Source organism: Neoarius graeffei, chromosome 25, assembly GCF_027579695.1.
Source record: "Neoarius graeffei isolate fNeoGra1 chromosome 25, fNeoGra1.pri, whole genome shotgun sequence".
NCBI lineage: Eukaryota > Metazoa > Chordata > Actinopteri > Siluriformes > Ariidae > Neoarius > Neoarius graeffei.
In genome coordinates this window covers 13,110,496-13,132,112 of record NC_083593.1, presented here as the reverse complement: position 1 = coordinate 13,132,112, position 21,617 = coordinate 13,110,496, and the positions used below count along the sequence as shown (strand labels likewise).

At 42.1% G+C, this 21,617-nt stretch overlaps 1 protein-coding gene across 5 annotated transcripts in view; it reads left to right on the top strand.

The window, feature by feature from the left end:
• ttc28 (tetratricopeptide repeat domain 28) overlaps positions 1-21,617 on the top strand; it is a 473,297-nt gene that overhangs the window by 259,425 nt on the left and 192,255 nt on the right. The window lies entirely within an intron of this gene.

Here is a 21,617-nt window from a genome sequence, read left to right as displayed (position 1 = left end):
AGTCGCCTGGCTTGTCCACGTGATCTTTAACAAACTGCAGACGAGCAGCAATGTTCTTTTTGGAGAGCAGTGGCTTTCTCCTTGCAACCCTGCCATGCACACCATTGTTGTTCAGTGTCCTCCTGATGGTGGACTCATGAACATTAACATTAGCCAATGTGAGAGAGGCCTTCAGTTGCTTAGAAGTTACCCCGGGGTCCTTTGTGACCTTGCTGACTATTACACGCCTTACTCTTGGAGTGATCTTTGTTGGTCGACCACTCCTGGGGAGGGTAACAATGGTCTTGAATTTCCTCCATTTGTACACAATCTGTCTGACTGTGGATTGGTGGAGTCCAAACTCTTTAGAGACGGTTTTGTAACCTTTTCCAGCCTGATGAGCATCAACAACGCTTTTTCTGAGGTCCTCAGAAATCTCCTTTGTTCGTGCCATGATGCACTTCCACAAATGTGTTGTGAAGATCAGACTTTGATAGATCCCTGTTCTTTAAATAAAACAGGGTGCCCACTCACACCTGATTGTCATCCCATTGATTGAAAACACCTGACTCTAATTTCACCTTCAAATGAACTGCTAATCCTAGAGGTTCACATACGTTTGCCACTCACAGGTATGTAATATTGGATCATTTTCTTCAATAAATAAATGACCAAGTATAATATTTTTGTCTCATTTGTTTAACTGGGTTCTCTTTATCTACTTTTAGGACTTGTGTGAAAATCTGATGATGTTTTCGGTCCTATTTATGCAGAAATGTCGAAAATTTCCCAAACTTTCAAGCACGACTGTAGATGGATAATTTTTTTATGACATGGCCATGGTGACTTGCTTATCCTGAGAGAAGGAAAAACAGGATAGTGCTTTAAACAGCGCTGTTACTGTGAATTTTAATTATTCACTCAGTCCTAGGACAGACCCTCACCGAGTTCATTTCATCTTCATAAGGGAAGGAGAGGCGTCGCGTGCTCAGCCAGTGACAGTAATGAACTGTTCCTTTGCAAACCAAGGATGTATAATGAGCTTGGTGTCACACAGCATGCCTGCTCATCGGACCTTTGCCTGGTGGAGGAGTAGGATTAGCGGAGATGTGTGTCGGTTCAGGACTAGCTAAAGGTCACCCATTACAAGCCGTCAATAAACGTGACATATGCAGGTAAGAACAAGTGGAGCAGAGCCAGGTCGAAGAGCTTTGTGCCTCATCTGTCTTTTTTAGAACCTTATACTGTTTCCTGGATTGTGAACCCCAGTTCAATGTTAATTGCAGATGATCTGTGATACTGTTACCGTGTCCGGGTAATGTATGATTTTTGTTTATTACCTTGTTCATAATAGCGTTCATTTTCTCGAAAAGTGATGTGTGATGGGCCTCATAACTAACCGTTTGTATGAATTACTGTAAAAGCTTTGGAGGCACTATTCACTGGCGTCAACATGGCGTGAGTTCACTGGTGGGTCTGCTATTAAATTATTGGCAGAAAGCTGTTGGTTCTCTGAGTAGTGAAGTCATGTCTCCCCTACAGGTCAAACCCTGTCAGAGCCTTGTTTCAGCTGCAGTGGATTACCCGCCTGCCAAGGGCCATTGAATGCCATCTTTCTTTGCCTTGCTGTATGGCACTACCTGTAAAATTAACAGCATGTTCAAAGAGCACTGCGGAAAAGTGGAGCCATGCACAGACATGACTTCATCACGTTGCATCCTAATGGCTTTCAGCACTTGACAGAGCTCCTTTTGTTAAACGTTGAAGCTGCTTATGATCAAAAGCCTTTTGCAGATGGAGATACATCCCATCCTTAAGGTAGCAAGTGCCTAATTGTCTCCCCTCACCTCATTATCACGCTGCTCAATTATCGTCCTGTTGGGTTTTTTTTTCTTTTCTTTTTTTTATGTCTTGGTTTATATTGAGTTCACCACTGTGTGACACACTCTTTGGTTTCTGACTCGGTGTTAATCGTGTTAATTTCAGAAATGCTTTTGAGAGCAGGAGCTATTCTGAGCAGGATGAGAGGCAGCTCTTGCATCCCAGTCGACGCCTCATTGGTATTTGCCAGCCCTGCAGGTTGATTTCAATTACAGAAGAAGCAGTTTTCTCGCCTCCACCAGACTCCTGCTGCCAATCAGAGGTGGCACGGTATTTGACGCCCTTGATTTTCAAAGTCTCCTGCTTTATTAGTGTCAGAGGAAGCGGGCAGCCATGTCGAGCCTTAGCGCTGACATCAGCAGAGCAGCCTGCTAGGAATGTTGGCAACAGCCACACTCTGTTCGTTCGTTTTGCTCTCTTCCTTGCTATTGCCATAACGAAGCTTTGAACCTAGTCTGACAGACCTGGAGGCTTCCCTAGTCTAATTCACGCAGTCTAACCCCATGTTAATGGACTCCTTGGATCTCTGTTTTCCTTTACGTGTCATCCGCCTATGAGTGCAAGGCTGCATATACGTGCCTCTCGGAGAGGAAGAGTCGGGTTGAAGGGGAACAATTTTGCAGCTACGCCGCTTTCTTCTTGGGATGGGAAGAAAGAGCTGTTGGGCTGCTGGCAGTTTGTCTCGAGTGCAAATCAGAAGTGGGTGTATCATTTCAGCAACAAGACTGTGTTGCATGAGAAGCGCAAATTCAGAGCCAGTCACTGCATATAAGGACTGGTTTGTAATTATACGTTGTCTGTTTGGTATTTAGCAGCAGAACAATGGATTTTATGTACTTTTGCAATTGATTGTGTTGTGAACTCATAAGGGCCAAACAAAAGAGACAAAGGTCTGCTGCCAGTAGTATTTCTTTTCTTTTTTTAGCTAATATGTGATTTGATTCTGCTATAGACTCAATTTTGCATTTTTAATTCTTATATTTACATGGATTAATCAGTTGTGTTAGCTTCTTAACCCTCTGGGGTCGACAGCTTGGCTGGCGAAGCCCGACAGGTTTAGAATGAGTAGGTCATGTATTTAGATAAATATCTCAGGGCTGTGAAAAATCCGCGGATCCGCGGAATTCCGCGAACTTGGCCGCCAAAAATATCATTTTAGTAAATCATCTAATTTTGCAATAAAAATCGGGGGGGGTGTATGTTTCTTTTGCGACAATGACAGACCAGTTTACGGCATTTGCGCCATGCTTACAAACCACGGCGCGAATCTTGTGCTCTTTAAACACGCTTTCGATATCAACGGTTTTGAAAAGGAGAATTTCGCGGTATGTCCGTGTCATGGAGGAACATCGTTCAGAGGGAGGACGGTGAGCCCGACGATATCGAAAACATTTGACAAGGAAAACGGCATCAAAAATCCATGGAATTGGCGATGGCTGGAGTTTAAAGCCGGTAGTGAATGAGCACATACGGAAGATAAAAGAACCGGGGAAAGCTTACTGCATCTTGTGCCATCAGGATGTGAAGTACGGTTCTGGTGGAAGAACGCGTTTGGTTGACCATGTTAAAGGAAAAAAACATGCGGAATTGGTGAAATTGAAGCTGTTGAACTATAGATTACCAGGTAGACCATCTTGTTCACATTTATATATTCAATTTATAATAATAATAATAATAAACAGTTCAAATTAAATGGCATGGTTGAGAAAATATTTGCTTTCAGGAGATGCTTCAAATCTATCAATATACACAAAATCTGTTCAGCTTCTGGGGCCCTGCGGGCCCCTGGCTCCTGGGGGGCTGCTCCTCCCAGACCCCCTGCTAAAATTGTTTCCTTGGATTTTGTCATTTCTATTTCACAGCCCTGATATCTTCGAGTTTTTCATCATACAGGCATGATAAACATATTGACAAAAACGTTATACTTTACCATTTCCTATGTGCCCACTGCCAAATAATATAGTTTTTAAATTACCTAAATTAGACGAAACGTAAAACTTGTCGCCTCACTCAGTCACACCGGAGTCGGAGTCCTGAGTGCACACTTACACATTCATAAAAGACTGTTCACATGGTAACGGCATGATAATCACTTTCACTCTTTCGATTCCGATTGATTTCTCTTTCATGGTGGGAACGCCCACCGTAAACAGGATAAAATCTGTCAGACAGAGTTTAGGCTATTTGGAGGTAAAACCTGTTGCGAGATGGCACGTGGATTTTATGCGCTTCGGATGATTCAGGACAGCGATTCAATTTCAGGACAGCGATTCAATTCATGATTCATTTCATTATTCAGGACAGCGTTTCAATTAAATCTTGAGAACTGCGACACTGATGATGAGCGGTGCCTCTTTTTTTTTTTTTTACTTTGACTCGATCCAGCCAAAGATCAACTCGAGTAAGTGTAAATATTTCTTCTCTTTATTATGAGCAGATCGATTGATACGTGTGCACTGTAGTGCATACAGAGGAAAAAGGACTGAGCAATTTTTCCAGAGTTAAAAGTATTTTCCTCAAAAATAGTTAATTTTGTTCTATTTTGAGTTTAGAGAGTAAAATTTGGAGTGGGAGCAAAATTACAGAGTAATTGTGTAACAGAGTAACAGAGTCGGTTGTGGCTCTGAACTGAGTAAAATAGTACAAGAATTAATTTCAAGACACACTGAATAGAATAAAATACCAAAATAAAGTCAAATACCAGATAAATGAAGCTGTTGTAAAAAGCAGTTTTAGAACTGTGTGAAAAAGCATGACCTTACCCATTGTGACTTGACCTGATGGGATTAAGAGACGGCAGTGGGAGGGGTTTTTACCCTTCTCATTGAATGGAATGGAAATTTTTACTCTTCTCGTTGAGTACCCCTCCCACTGCCAACCCTTTATCCCAAAACAATAGGACATAAATTTTTTGATGGCCAGTTAATTGTCCAAATCAGTGGAGCAGATTTAAGTTTTTGTGCTTGATCCATTCCTAAGACTGAACAGAATCGCCTCAAGTGACCAAAACAGTTCATCACAATGGGTAAGCTCGTGGGTTTTTTTTTTTCCACACATTCCAACACAGTTCTAAAACCGCTTTTTACATCATCTTCATTTATCTGTTTTTTTTTTCAGTACAATCATGACGTACAGACTACAAAGATGAATACAAAAAAGTCATATGGCTGAAAATACTGCTTAGATTTGATGAAATTGATGACAAAATCAGAGCATGACAAAATCATTAGTGCCAGAAAATACCCTCAGACCCCAGAGGGTTAAAATAACTGACTAGCAAATACTGTAAATAAAGAATGAAGATGTGCTCCATGTGTAATCCTAGATAGAGATTTTACTTGTTTCAGCGTCCTTGCTGTCATTTCGTACTTGAAGAACATGCTGAAGACTCGCACCACTAGACTGGTTTTAGCCATGTTGGGCTGTCATGGTTTCTACAGCTGGTGAGTGATGACCTTTATCAGTAAAAAGCATCTTGAAACCCCCGGCTCAGCTTTATTTATGCATCTGACAGCCCAATTATGTAGGTACCTGTCAGTTCTTTCTCTCGGCCTGCACTCCCCCATCACCCCGTCTCTTTCTGTTGTCCTGCCCTTCGTGTGGTTACTTATGCAACCAGATTAGCAGGCTTTCCTGCGACAAGGTGGCACAGCACTGAGGAGCCTTCTGCTGAACTAATCCCGAACAGTACCTCACTCCTCACTAGGTTGGGATGTGAAAAGAAAATTGGTTGACCACAGACTTTTCTAACCTTGACCCTTTTGAACCAGGAGCACAGTGTTGCACCTACTTTCGTGTAGAGTATCGATCAGTGTGTCCTCGTAGCCAGTGCAAGCAGGAAGCTACGGTCTGTTGGGATTAGTCAACATGGACTAAAAGTGAGGCGAGCCCTCAAGCAACGAGGGTGTTCTTGCTGCAGCTGGCGTGTACTTGAATAGTTTTCTTTTAGCATCCACCGGAACCTGAGATGTGTGCTAATGAAACATTGCTTCCTCAGTGTCAGTGCTCATCCTCCTCCGTCACAAACATACACAGTCTCGCTCCTATCCTACTGTGCTCTCTGCACCATTACACCCAAGCACGGTGATGAATGGCTTTTAATAAAGCAAACAGGGTTCCTACTTGTCCGGATCAATCCTTCCCATGGCTGCAATGCCAGCTATTGTCACAAGTAATTGCCTAAACCCCTTGTTGTATGAAATGAGACACTTTCAGGGGAACAAGAAAAAAAACCTAATAGAATAAACAGCTGAATTTGCGGCAGCCTCAATTTCGTACTCCAGTGCACTCAGTACTGCAAACCCTGAGCCGTTGGGGACATCGTGTCTGGATGCTAGTACAGTCAAGGCTATCTTTTCAGCAAGGTTCAGACACACTGCTAAGATGATGTTACCTAGGAGGTCCAAGGAAGTCGGTGACGCCTCTGAAATTCCACCCAGCTCATTCAGCATGGTGTCTGCGTGAGCAGGTCATGCCCTCGTCCATTCTCACTGCAGCGAATGCATCCAAGAGCAGAGGATCTGCTTTCCTCGCTAAAAACACGAGCCTGTGGTAATGTAGCTGTTTTCCACTATTTTGATAAACACTGCATCTGTCAGTGTTTCGCAGCTTGTTTCTGCATGCTGGACCACAATCTCGGACAGCCAGGTCATCGGGGTCATGTGACTCGCTGGCTCCATCTGGCAGTGGAATGCATTTGTTTGTCTCTTTTGGACTGCTTACAAAGACACACATGTCCAGATTAATGATGTTTGATTAGCTTTCCACAACAATACAGATTAATATTCATGGAGCTTTGCCCTGTTATTTTGGGCCCAGCTTTCCATCTAAGAACAGCTGATGACATTGGTTTCAATTAAGGTTTGTTGTTTGCCTTTCAACACTTTAATCCCTCCGCAGCTGGTCACCGAAATTTAGCTACTTTGGACCGAATCGGAATGAAGAAGTCTCAACAAACAGCACTCGAAGACTTTCGGAGATGCTGTACCTGATTGAAAAATGAAAGGACTTGCCGTAATGACCCATCAGTGAGAACTGTGTTTGAAGTACCCAAATCCTTACCAAGCTGTACCGAGTTGATCAAGCTTACCTAACTACAAATGAGCGTTAGTTGGTATGCCATCACTCCAAACTAACGGAAGAAGCCTACGTGCATTTTCATGCATGTTTCTGTTCTTTGGTTAAACTAGTCCTCTGAACATGCAGCATGGACATAACTGTGTAGAATTAGCAGGTCTATATTTGGGCTTGCTGCATCTGTTATGCATTAGAGTGCGTTTATCTGGTAATCGCTTGGGAGATCTAAGCATCTGCATTCCAGCAACCTGGAAACAGAGTTGCTAAACAATGACCAGCCATGAGGAGAGCTTTATAAAGCCCAGCCTCCCTCCATGTGTCCAGTTCTCTTTCCTCATTCTGTCACGCAATTTTGCGCTTGACATGTCACTTGTTTACTTGTTACAAGGCATGAAGATCTAAGCAGTTGCTGTTGTAGCATCTTTGTGGCTTTCCTGCTTTTTGATGTTACAGTCCTTGTTGTTCTTCTTACTCGGCACTTCTTCCTTCTCGTGTTTGGGAACAAACGAGGCACCGATTACCACTGTAATAGGTCCAGCCTCGAAAATAGTCACCCAGGCTGAAGGCCTAGCGCTTGGCAACCGAATCTGGGAATAAAATGTCGTCAGTGCTGTGGGGTCACAGGTCAAATGATCTACTCGGGTTTCTGGAGTGGTTTTAAGCCAGTTGTTTCAAAGACAAACTTCTCGTTGTTATACCCCCGCTCCGTATCTCCGTCCATCCGAAACACCCTTTTTCTCAGCAACCACAAATTATAGCCACTTGGTACCAAGCTTCAGCTTGGGGTTCTATACCGTGTATACCGTTTTCAGGTCAGGAAGGCACATCAACTTCCTGTTTACCGACTGAATGTATTTACGAAACATATAGGGTGAGTTTACAAAATTTTTGTAAGATTTTTCTCAGCAACTACAAATCACAACTGCTTGATATTTGGTACCGAGCTTCAGCTTGGGGTTCTATACCTTGTGTACCGTTTTCAGGTCCGTCGCACATCGACTTCCTGTTTACCGACTGAATGTATTTATGAAACATCTCTTTATCTCTAGCCGCTTTATCCTGTTCTGCAGGGTCGCAGGCAAGCTGGAGCCTATCCCAGCTGACTACGGGCGAAAGGCAGGGTACACCCTGGACAAGTCGCCAGGTCATCACAGGGCCGACACATAGACACAGACAACCATTCACACTCGCATTCACACCTACGGTCAATTTAGAGCCACCAGTTAACCTAACTTGCATGCCTTTGGACTGTGGGGGAAACCGGAGCACCCGGAGGAAACCCACACGGACACGGGGAGAACATGCAGACTCTGCACAGAAAGGCCCTCGCCGGCGACGGGGCTCGAACCCGGACCTTCTTGCTGTGAGGCGACAGCGCTAATCACTACACCACCGTGCTGCCCGTTCATGAAGCATATAGGATGAATTTACAAAATTTTCGTAACACTTTTCTCAGCAACTACAAATCACAACTGCTTGATATTTGGTACCGAGCTTCAGCTTGGGGTTCTATACCGTGTGTACCGTTTTCAGGTCTGTCACACATCAACTTCCTGTTTACTGACTGAATGTATTTACGATGCATATAGGGTGGATTTTGACACTATTTCAAGAAGCTAAATGCTATTTCAAAATGGCAGTTTACCAGGATGCTATTTGAAATCCCTGGGGAGAGACACTGCTCTTTACTTACTTATTTCAGGGTTCATTGTTTGTTGAAGTCAACATTATTAATAAGTGTCCTATTCCTTCGATTGCTTGCTTTCTGATATAAGCGAGAGCGGGGGGGAAATACATAAATGAGCAGTAGCTCACAGTTGATCTTGTTCCAAACTATTCTCTTAATTGATTATATCAGCATCCATGCAGCAATTGCTGACATTGGCCTTGGTGGCAATACTAACGGAATTTTAGCTGATAGTGATGGAAATCAAGGGCTTGATGGACTCACTTTACTCTTAACAGGAGGACTGTCACTGGCAAGAGCTCAGCTTGTATCAATTTTTGTAGCAATGTGCTAAAAATGAGAATCTCTGTAGTCTTCAACTCTCAGCCCATCTGTCTCGTCTTCCCAGCTTTGCTGATGCTGCTGTCTTGACTCTTGAGTAGTTTAATACTCCCATGGTTTAAGTTTCTCCCTCGGTGGAGAGGTGAAACTCTTCAAGCTTCAAAAGACGCATGCCGAATTGATGTATTAATAAGAACCTCACTCATCGTAAAACCGGTTCATAATGCACCCACGTTACTTTAACATTCATGCATGACGTCGAATAGTCAGTCCTCGGAGGTAACGTGCGCCTAAAGGGACTGAGCAGAGAAGGCTAACATCGTGCACTGACATACATGGAAGAAAAGATGTCTCTGCTCTCCCAGGCATCGTCTTTACCTCCAAGGCATGTGTGTAAAGTACAATTTGCTTCCATCAGATCTAAAGCTCTGCCGTCGTTGATGGGCACTAATATTCCTCAGACGTGCACATTTTGTGTCTCCAGAAATTGAGCCAGGGATATTTTTGCACATTCGCCATCTGGTCCTGATTAATGTAAGTAAAGATAATTGAGGCATCTGCTAATACTCCCAACCTCAAGTGTTAGACTCCTCTTGTACTCTGTTATCTTCTTGCTAAGGTAATCTGTTGGGCAGAAATTGTATATTACAGTTCATTTCTTTTCAAACTTTTGTTGGATCGTACTGGTGTGCTAAACAAAAAAAAAGCTTTCTTACAGTTTTCTGTACAACAAACGTTAAAAACGCAGCAATACGAAGTAAAACAGGACCGCACAAATACAATACTAAAGGAAGCGCAAGATCGGATACATAGTGCAGAAAAGACATTATTTTAAACAGCAAAAAGAGGTCGAGCTCGTAGTTTCACAGCTTACATTCTTATGTATTACTGTATCAACTCGATAGCATAATGATAGTTATATGATACATTACATGGCCAAAAGTATATGGACATTTGAACATCACACCCATGTATGCATCCCATTCCTCAACTTTCCACTAGATTTCGGAGTGTGGCTATAGCGATTTGTGTCCATTCAGCCACAGGTGCATTAATGAGGTTGGCACTGATGTCAGGTGTTCCAGTTCATCCTAAAGGTCTTAGAAACACCAGCATTGGTAAACCATGTCTTCATGGAGCTCATTTTGTGCACAGGGACATTTTTAAGATGGAACATCATGGGTCCGGGTCTCTTAATTCCACTGAAGGGACATCTTAATGCTACAACATACAAAGACATTCTTGACAATGACCCTAACCCATAACTACGTCATCGCTCGTTTACCGCAATGCATAATGGGTGATATGCGGGGTCAGCTCCGCCGTGTTGTTTACTTTCGCCTTTGTTAAACACTGCATTGCTCTGTCTAAGCGGTTTTAACTGTGCCGAAAGTGAACTGCTGTGTTACCTTACTGTGTCTCCACAACAAAGAGAACATCTAATTTGAGCTTTTATCAGCTGCCAGTCGAGGAGAAGAAAGAAATGGATAAGTTTAATCCGCAACGAAAACCTTCGAACTGAATTGAAATGGACCAGTGTTTGTGGCTTATATTTCTCTAGTGGGAAAAATACAGACTGAAACTGTGACCCAGCAATATTTCCATGGTCTGCGGAATGGCCTTTGGTTATAGAAGATTATAACAATCGACACTGTTCATCGTCTGAAACTAGCGATATTCCAAAGCCTATAAAACAATGAAGCGTTCTTCGGTCTTTGCCTCTCGACGTACCGAAGCACTCGGCAGCCTAACGAGCCTGTCGGACCGATAAAACTCCCAAACCACCAAGGGTTCTCTTTCGGGTGTGTATAATGTTCAGTGTACCTCACTAGCGGCATTTATTGAAGTAAATGTATTTATACTGAACATGACACGACAGATCAGCGGGTTTCCAAAGGTTTTTTATTTATTTTCTATAATGTTTCCTGATCTCAAGTTTCATTTAACTAATCACTCAGTTATCACTCGGACCGTTATTCGCCCACGAATCCCTCGCGAGAGCGCTGCTGCTCGGCACCAATTCCTGATATTCAGATAGATTAGTTTTCTCGAAAAAGTTTAGCTGGTGCGATATACGTCCTCAGAAATAAGACATTCTGAGATTTGATGATGTTGTACAGTGTGGTAGACTCTGTCTAGACTCTTACCTTCTCACCAAGCTTGATTTGGATTCCGATTTTCCTCCTGCAAACCCTCGACATGTTATCCACCTCTTTAAATCACCAATTTCATTGTCTTCCATGACAGAGCACGGCACAATCGCTCCTCTCTTACATAAAATTAATCTGATATCCGTCATATCGCTCAGCTACCGACCCCGGCTATCCCCCACAATGCACTGCGGTAAACAAGTGATGGCGTAGTTATCATCATCAAATGTTACTCATTGAGGCTTTTGAACCCCGAACGGTCCATCATCAGTTTCATCAACTGTCCTTTATCCATTCCTGTTTCTTTCTCGACTCTTTTCCAACCGTCTACCGGCCTTCGCCTGCCAGGTCTGGCCTCCGTCTCCATGAATAGGGTTTGTTTTTGAGGTGCCCAGTTTTCCATTCGGACGCAGTGCGCAAGCCATTCTAGGTGCCGTTGTTCCTGAAAGTCCCTCAGGGATCCCCTTCCTGTTAGTTCCAAGATCTTTTTGTTCGAATAGACAAAGGCGTAATCCCAACCTCCTGCTGCTCTCTCTGCTTCAGTTAATCCTGGGTCGGGGCATTGCGACGTCTGAAGCCACCACGAACTATTTTTCGCAAGTATCGCATCCACTCTACTTCCAGCTTGTCCATGATTGCTGTATCTAAATCCCATGTTGCCGCATTATACATGAGCCTAGATCTGATAAAGGCATCCATCTATTTTCCTCTTGTTTTAAGCTTTATACGGTGGTCTGTAAGTATCTTCCTTAGCTCTCCAAACTTCGCAACGGCAGAGCCTATACGATGGTCGACAAATTTCTTAGGCTCAAGAGAGGAGAGTATTACACCAAGGTACTTGAACTCTGTGCTGTTTACGATATTTGAGTCTCCAAGTTTTACCAGACTTTTTGCAAATGTATCGTCGCGATGACGTAGTTATGCTTGGGGGATATTGGGTACTGTGAGTCTGATGGTGAGGTGTCCACAAACTTTTGGATATACAGTATACCTAGTGTATTGATCATTCTCTTTTCTGAGATATTATGTGTACGTAGTAAATATTTTTGCAACACCCACTGACACGATCAAGTAATTAGTTAAATAAAGTCTGTTTTTGTCTGTATTGATTTGTTTATTTATATACACTACCGTTCAAAAGTTTGGGGTCACCCAGACAATTTTGTGTTTTCCATGAAAAGTCACACTTTTATTTCCCACCATAAGTTGTAAAATGAATAGAAAATATAGTCAAGACATTTTTCTGGCCATTTTGAGCATTTAATCGACCCCACAAATGTGATGCTCCAGAAACTCAATCTGCTCAAAGGAAGGTCAGTTTTATAGCTTCTCTAAAGAGCTCAACTGTTTTCAGCTGTGCTAACATGATTGTACAAGGGTTTTCTAATCATCCATTAGCCTTCTGAGGCAATGAGCAAACACATTGTACCATTAGAACACTGGAGTGAGAGTTGCTGGAAATGGGCCTCTATACACCTATGGAGATATTGCACCAAAAACCAGCTAGAATAGTCATTTACCACATTAGCAATGTATAGAGTGCATTTCTGATTAGTTTAAAGTGAAAAGAACAGTGCTTTTCTTTCAAAAATAAGGACATTTCAAAGTGACCCCAAACTTTTGAACGGTAGTGTACGTAGGCATTACATAAAACATCTGGTACTACTATTCTTTCATGAACCTAAATCTTCACGTACTGTGATACCGTCCTCATTTTCTTGCATATGCAGGTTCGTGAACATTTTTGCAGTGCGGAACAGAAAGCGCTTTTCAACAAGCTGTTATCAGAAATAAAGCAACACCCAACGGCTATAAAAGAGATCCGTCATAATAAAAAAATTACAGCCAACTTTTCCCCTCTCCACCTTCAAAAGACTCCGTCTCTTATTTCACAGCCAGGTTAGTAGCTGATTTCTTGATTGTGTCGTCGTTCACGTGTACAACAGTTGTAACAGACCATGAATCTAGAATGCGTGTATTGATCACGGGTCTGAAGTATGACCTTTTCCACGCACTTCTCTGCAGTTTGATGTGGGCCGATCGATCGAACCAGGCACTCGGGGAAGGGCCTAGAGCATTCTGCCCGCTCTTGCATGACTAATATCATCTCACAATTGGCTCAGACATGTTTGGCCATGTATGTCACATTTGATTTTCAGACGAGCAAAGCTACACAGTTACACAGTGGGGTAAATAACCTACCGTGTCCCTTTTTGAGGATTTTTGAGGCTGTCAATACAAGGCTGAGGCAAGAGAGCGTTTCATTAGAGAGCTAATCGTATGCTCTTTGTCTGCATGATTTAAGTAAAGTGATAGCAAGCCGCATTGGGAGGAGGATGCAGGAAAATGTTGCTAGGCAGCCAGTAAGTTTAAGAGGCATTTGCTGGACAGAAACATTAGTATAAATACACACAAAGACATTTCCACCTCCTATTGATGTTGTACCATCAGTTACAAACCAGAGCACCCTAATGGATCATCAGGGTAGCACTACTTGTGTTGTCAATGCTGTACAGTTGTTTACTCTGAGTGCTAAGTGCTTTTTTTTTTTGTTGTTGTTGTTTTGTTTTTGACACCGCTATAACCCGGGAATCATTTTCATCCTGGCTGGGAAGGAAGAGGAAAATGATTGCGGCTTAAGTGCCGAATTTAACTGCCTATGACGCTCCTGAAACAAGACAGGCAATTTCAGAGCAGAAGTGCCGAAACGTGCGAACCTCATTTGTACGCGTTTGTTTACTACAAGGTAAAGTATAGCATATAACCCAAGACGACTACTCCAGTTGCAGAGCCCTTAAATAAAACCATCAGCATGATTTCCAGTGAATAGAGCTCTTCAAAAGCAGGCTCCTGGTTGAAAGAGAAGTTGGCTCCAGGAGCCGTGCTGAACAAGCCGAGTTCACGGATGGATGGAGTTAAGCTGACACGCGCCTACTTTACCTTGTCTAACCCCCCACTACACTACGCTACACTACATCCTCTTCCGCAATCATCCGTTCATACACGCGGAGCAGCAGAGCACTAAGGTGGTAGATTAGATGCTTGACTACATGCAAAGTTTAAATGGTAACCCGTCGAGCAGTTGTCACTTTCTGAAATGGCTTCAACGCCGTGTATCAGGAAGAGTAAGAAATGTGTGTGAGGGAGAAAAAGAAGTTGTCAAGTGAAAACCGAAGAGGATTGGCACAGGGTCAGGTCGAAGCTGAGAGTCTAACTGTTGGGAGCTGAAGTGGTGTAAGAGAAACTGTAAACAGAGGTTTATTTGCTCATTCATGAACGTAAGACCTGTCGTACTTGGAGAAGGAAATCACTTAATAGTAATTTTTTAAATAAAATAATTTTAATAAAATGGAACCGCATCCCTGAAACAAACCGCACGTCCTCTTTATCTTGGCGCATGAACGCCATTTGTTTGAGTGCAATTTGTTTAAGAGCTCTCATCAATGCTTTGCTGTGCACTGGAGCTGAAAGCGCTCTGGAAAGACTGAATACAAGCACACTTAGATTCTCACATCCACACACACACACACACACACACACACTTTGTTTCTTTCCTAGAGTGTACGTTATACCATGTATAAGCTGTTCATTTCAGTGTAAATACTCATATTACTACTGCAAATACGACGTGTTTAAACTGAACCCTGAACTTAGCAAAAGTCAAATGACTAAAAGGTCAGGAAGTGCAGTAAATGCTAGCTAGCCGAGTTCTAGTTAAAGCTACACTACCTTTGGGATTTTTCAAGTGTAGGTCATAAAAAGAATTTTCCCTGACACGCAATTATTTTTGTTCAGTGGACCGAAAACTACTGAATTCGAGCCATGTGGCCCTAAATTCTCCGCTATTTTTTCCTGCTTCACCATGATGCAATTCAAGATACTACGTCTTGCATCACGTGGTGGGCTTTCCCCGTTCGCGCAAGGCATTCTGGGATACAAATTTGAAACTGGAGAGAAAAATGGAGGCTGTGAATGAAACGTGAAAGACTGACTACGGTAACGGAAAGCGAGAAGAAAAGACATTATGTTTAGGGCTGGGAATCGATCCAGATTTCCTGGATCGATTCAATTCCGATTCATAAGGTCACAATCCAATTCGATCCGCAGTTCGATCCGATTCGATCCGATATCGATCTACTTAGATATTGCTGGATTGTCACTTTAAAGTAAAAACTGTCCCTATTGACAGGAACAGCCCCATATGTGTTTGTGCATGTAATTTAACACCAAATGCCTTCTCCAGTGCAGTTTGATTCGCCGCAGGCTTAGCTAAAACTGTGTCGGCGTGGTGCCTGGATAAGTGGTTGCGGAGATTGGTTGTATTGCCACTATATTTTACCTCTATGTGGCACAGTTTGCACACTGCTTTTCTTCTGTCGACTTCGTCTCTGTCCTCGTAACGTTTGAATCCAAAGTAATGCCATACATCAGCTTTCAGGCCAGGCGGTGATTTTAGCTGTGCAGCTTCAGCCATCTCGCGTTTTTAAGTTTCGGTTTCGTTTGCTGGCACCCGCTTTTTATAGCGGTCCTTGCGCGGTCGAGAAAATAGTGCCTATAGCCACCTGGAAGAGATCGAGCCACACATTTTTGAATCGATCTCGTATTTTTTGAACATGAATCGATATCAGATCGTGGATCGATCTTTTGAACCCAGCCCTAATTATGTTATATACGAAGGAAAGGAAACGCAGGGCCAAACTAATAAATATCAGCGGTCAGCGAGCACCTCGGTGTGATCAGCTGTTCGTTTAGCGACAGAATGATGGAACTGTCAGTGCACGCTCAAGGTAAACCTGTAGATGGCAGTAATGCAACACTGTGGATGCCAGCTGCCGTAAAACCCAGAAGAAGAAGAAGGCAAACCTGCGCATGCGCACACGGACTTCCTCTGTCTACAATTTCATGCACGTTATTTGCTCGGGAATCCCTTCAAATTAAATAACTTCCCAGCCACAGAGTGGCTTGTTTTGTGAGATATTGCAGAAATAAACATATCACAACGACCAAATTTCAGAGGGAACTAAATTTCACCGATTTTATGAAATCGAAAGGCCGTCTAGCTTTAAGCTTTAACGCAGCTAGTGATCAAACTCGCTGATGTCATAAACGCTTTTTACATATTAAATGGTCAGTCAGTAGATTTCAGTATGAATCCTTGCTCTGGTGCCTTGAAGTCGTCTGCCAGTTAGCATAAGCCAGGCTTCTGAGAATGACAAAACTACATTTACGGTCTAATGCCATAGCGAAATGGTGTTTTAAAAGCCTGTTGTATAAGAAACGTTGATCCACTACAATGTCAAAAGCAGATTAAACGTAATTGAATCGCATGATGCGACAGTGCAGTAAGATATTTCGGGGACGCCGAGCTTCCCGTACACACAGACACCGAAGCAATTAATAGTGAGCGGCGCGTGACGGCCTGCAAGGTTCTGTAATAACACGGCTAGGCTAAAGGTTAATGCGTGGAATTCAATCGGCCTCTCCATTCATTTCAATGAAGCAGTCCAAAAAAAAAAAAAAAGAGAGAGAGAGAAAGAGAGAGATGATGTCTCCATAATCAAAGGGTCACGCTCCCTCATGTGCGTTGTGAAATTAAGTACAGCCGGTCTCCATAAATTCATCGTGTCACTTTCCGCAGCTCTCGTAATGTCGGACTGGAAAAATACCAGATTCCGGGGAAGATGTGTACGAGATGTGAATGAGCTTCCACTGTGTGTAGGTGTGTGTGTGTATATATATGTGTGTGTGCGCTAGACTCCAGACAGAGAGCCCTGTAGTCAAACATTAGCGGCATAATGAAACAAGCCTCTGAGTGAAAATTAAGTCATTATGTATAAGACACATTCCCTCCTAGGACCACAGAAACAGAGCTGCATACAGAGTGCTGATTAGCACTGATGGCAGTTAAAGGGATACTTCAGTCAAACACCGCCATACTGACTGACTACATTAGCCTTCGTTCACTATTAGAATTGTTTGCATGAGCCAGCGCTTTAGCTAATGGAGTATTATAAATATGATAGAACAGTCATACGAGCACACCATTACACTTTTTAATGTATTAATGAACGACACGTCACTCTTTTTTTAAGGTTTTAGTTGCATTTAATGTCGTGGAGCATCCATGAGAAAAGTTAGTTCCTGTTCTCACTTCTGTTATAGCAGCTATAAACAATAGTATCCTTCCCACCCCACCCCCCTTTTGAAGTTAAGACCAAATCAAACAAACACTGGCGGTTCCAAAGCCCTGACACTGGAGACTCCTTCCATAAATGTTTCATAAATGTGTCTAAATGTTAACAAGCATCATCAGAAGATGACATATCTCCTCTCCTCTGACCCCCACATGAACCCACACTCCAGATTTTTATGGAAAAAATAAAAATCACAGAAATCCCAAAATGTCAAAAGGCACAGCTGTTCTAGTCACTTAACATAACTGTCAGGTTTTGTGAAAAAAAATTAAAAATCCTAATAGTTTTTGAGTTATGCTCCGGAAATGAGAATGTTTACGGACAGATATATATATATACACACACTAGTGCATCTCAAAAAATTAGAATATTGTGAAAAAGTTCAATATTTTCCATCAGTTATTTAAGAAAGTGAAAATGTTATATATTATAGACTCATTACACATAAACTAAAATGTTTCAAGCTTTTTTTTATTTTAATCAGTATGGCATACAGTACAAAAACATTTAAAAAAAAACATCTCAAAATATTAGAATATTTCATTTCGAGTTTGAGTAAAACAGTATGAACACAGTGTATCTCTCGGTCTAGTTCAGTACACACAACCACAATCATGGGGAAGACTGCTGACTTGACTGTTGTCCAGAAGATGATCACTGATGCCCTCAACAAGGAGGGTAAGCCACAAAAGGTCATTGCTGATAAGGGTGGCTGGAAAAGGTGCACAAGCAACAGGGATGGCCGCAGTCTTGAGAGGATTGTCAAGAAAAGTTGATTCAAGAACTTGAGAGAGCTTCACAAGGAGTGGACTGAGGCTGGTGTCAGTGTATCAAGACCCATCACGAACAGACGTCTTCAAGAAAGGGGATACAACTTTCGCATTCCTAATATCAAGCTACTCCTGAGCCAGAGACAATGTCAGAAGTGTCTTATCTGGGCTAAGGAGAGAAAGAAATGGACTGTTGCTCAGTGGTCCAAAGTCCTCTTTTCAGATGAAAGTACATTTTGCATTTAATTTGGAAATCACGGTTCTAGAGTCTGGAGGAAGAGTGGAGAGGCACAGAATCCAAGGTGTTTGAAGCCCAGTGTGAAGTTTCCACAGTCTGTGATGATTTGGAGTGCCGTGTCATCTGCTGGTGTTGGTCCACTGTATTTTATCAAGTCCAAAGTCAACACAGCCATCTACCAGGAGATTTTAGAGCGCTTCATGCTTCCATCTGCTGACGAGCTTTTTGGAGATGCTGATTTCCTTTTCCAGCAGGACTTAGCACCTACCCACAGTGCCAAAACTACGACCAAATGGTTTGCTGACCATGATATTACTGTGTTTGATTGGCCAGCCAACTTGCCTGACCTGAACCCCATAGAGAATCTATGGGGTATTGTCAAGAGGAAGATGAGAAACACCCGACCCAAAAATACAGATACGCTGAAGGCCACTATCAAAGCAACCTGGGCTTCAATAACACCTCAGCAGCGCCACAGACTGATCACCTCCATGCCACACCGCATTGATACAGTAATTCATGGTAAAGGAGCCCCAACCAAGTATTGAGTGTATAAATGAATATACTTTTCAGAAGTTGGACATTTCTGTATTGTAAATCCTTTTTTTGATTGATCTTAGGGAATATTTTAATAATTTGAGATTCTGGATTTCTGATTTTCATGAGCTATAAGCCATAATCATCAAAATTAAAACAAAAAAGGCTTTAAATATTTCACTTTACATGTAATGAATATAGAAAATATGAAAGTTTACCTTTTTGAATTAAATTATGAAAAAAAGGAACTTTTTCATGGAATTCAAATTTTTTGAGATGCTCTATCTATCTATCTATCTATCTATCTATCTATCTATCTATCTATCTATCTATCTATCTATCTATCTATCTATCTATCTATCTATCTATCTATCTATCTATCTATCTATCTATCTATCTATCTATCTATCTCCCCCATTGTATGCTTGGGGATAATAAGCTTCACCATAACAACTATTGGCTAAATAACATCACTTATTTTTTTTAATGCTTTTGATTAAATGGAGCATCCTCCTGAGCCGTTGCTATAGGAACGACAATATATTAGAATGAGGACGTTAATAAAAACCTATCACGATGTTCGAAAATTAATCCACACCTTCAGATTTGAGGCTTCACCAGCACTGGGGTAGAAAGGAGATTTGTGTGTGTGTGTGTGTGTGTGTGTGTGTGTGTGTGTGTGTGTGTGTGTGTGTATATATATATAACAGTTGTGGTCAGAAGTTTACATACAGTGACATGAATGTCATCTTGGATCTGAATGTGATGGCAGTATTTGGGCTTTCAGTGATTTCTCTGAACTGTTCTTTTTCTGTGGCAGAATGATTGTACAGCATACTGTACATCTTTAAAATAAAAGCACTAGAATTTGGTGCACAAGTTTTAATTTTCTTTGGGTTTTCTGAAATCAACACAGGCTCAAAAATATACATACAGCACACCTAATATTTGGGTAAAATGTCTCTTTGCAAGATTCACCTTGACCAAACATATTTCGTTTGCCATGAACAAGCTTCTGGTGGAATTCTGGTTGGATATTTCATGACTCTTCATGGTGGAATTGGTAGAGTTCAATTAAAATTTTTTTTTCTTGGCATGGACTCGACTTACTGTATAAGCACGGTCCATATAGGGTTGAAGTCAGGACTTGTTTTAAGCTTAATGTTAGCCTGCTTTATCCTCCACAACCAGCTCTGATGCGCGTTTGGGTTCATTGTCCTGTTGTAACTCCCAAGTCGTGTTCAAGTTTTTGATGGTTTATGCTGAAGAATTCTGAGGTAGTCCTCCTTCTTCTTTATTCCATCCACTTTGTGCAATGAACCAGTTCCACTGGCAGCAAAACAGCCCCAGAGCATGATGATCCTACCACCACCACCAGCTGGTACAGTGTCCTTCTGTACATGGTGGTAATTGTGGCCAAATAACTCAATCTTTGTGTCCTCTGACCATACAGCTTTCCTCCAGAAGGCTTTTTCTTTGTCCGTGTGGTCAGCTTCAAACTTTAGTTAAGCTTGAAGGTGTCAATTTTGGAGCAGGGGGTTATTTCTTGGATAGCAGCCTCTTAGTCCATGGTGATCTGAACTGTAGACAGCGAGCCATCAGCTTCCAGTTCATCGCAGGGCTGTGCTATGGTGGTTCCTGGCTTGTTCCTGACCATCCAAACCAATTTCCTTTCAGCTCAGGGTGACAGTTTGGGTTTTCTTGATGCAAAGTGGCTTGGCAAAGTCACTACTCCTCACAATAACTTGCATACAATTGTTTGAACTGATCTTGGAATTTGCAGTTGTTTAGAAATGGCTCCAAGAGACATTCCTGAGTTGTGTATATCTGCGATCCTCTTTCTCAGATCTGCACTGAGCTCCTTGGACTTTCCCATTGCATTGTGTGTTGGTCAATCCAATGAGTGCTGTAAACAAACCCTTTTTATGAAGGCACAGAGAAGCTACCAGCTGTAGTCAGTCATGATCACTAACAGGAATTTAAGAGACCTCGACCTCGGCAAGAGACATTTTGGAAGTTTCAGCACCTCTGAATGAATAATCTAAGTGAGCGTATGTATAATTTTGACCCTGTGTTGATTTCAGAAAACCCAAAGAAAATTAAAACTTGTGCACCAAATTCTAGTGTTTTTTTTAATTAAAGCTGTACAATCATTCTGCCACAGAAAACGAACAGTTCAGAGAAATTACCGAAAGCCCAAATATTGCCATGACATTTATATCCAAGATGACATTCCTGTCACTGCATGTAAACTTCTGACCACAACTGTGTGTATATATAGCAGCATGACATTTAGTGTGTTTCGTGGATGGGAATGTGATTTCCTTCATTATCACCAACAAGTAAGCAACATTTTAACAGCGAATGTTAAAAAAGGACAGATATATAAACGTGAGCATTTGTGTTTGCTTGTGTAACTTTGCTTGTCTGCCCATGTTTTCCTTTCCAGCCTCTAGAAACTGTCAGTTCTACTTTAATATTGTCTCCGTCTTTTCATTCACACCTCTCTATAGAGGATGCAGGCGTTCACCTTCGACTGTTTGCTGTTGCCCAGCGATGTCTTACAGAAGGTGGTTTTCGACTCGCTGGTGGAATTGACTAGCAGTCGCTGTGGAAAAGTCTGGAGTGCCCAGATGTTCTGATTTGAGCAAACCTATTGCTGTGGCTCATCACTGCCACGGAAGCACTGTTTGAACTGGATCAGTTTTAGCAGAGAAGCTTTGCTAATGTAATTTGTAAAGGATTTGACTGTAGGATTCGGGAAGGATTAAGCACCTGTGTCAT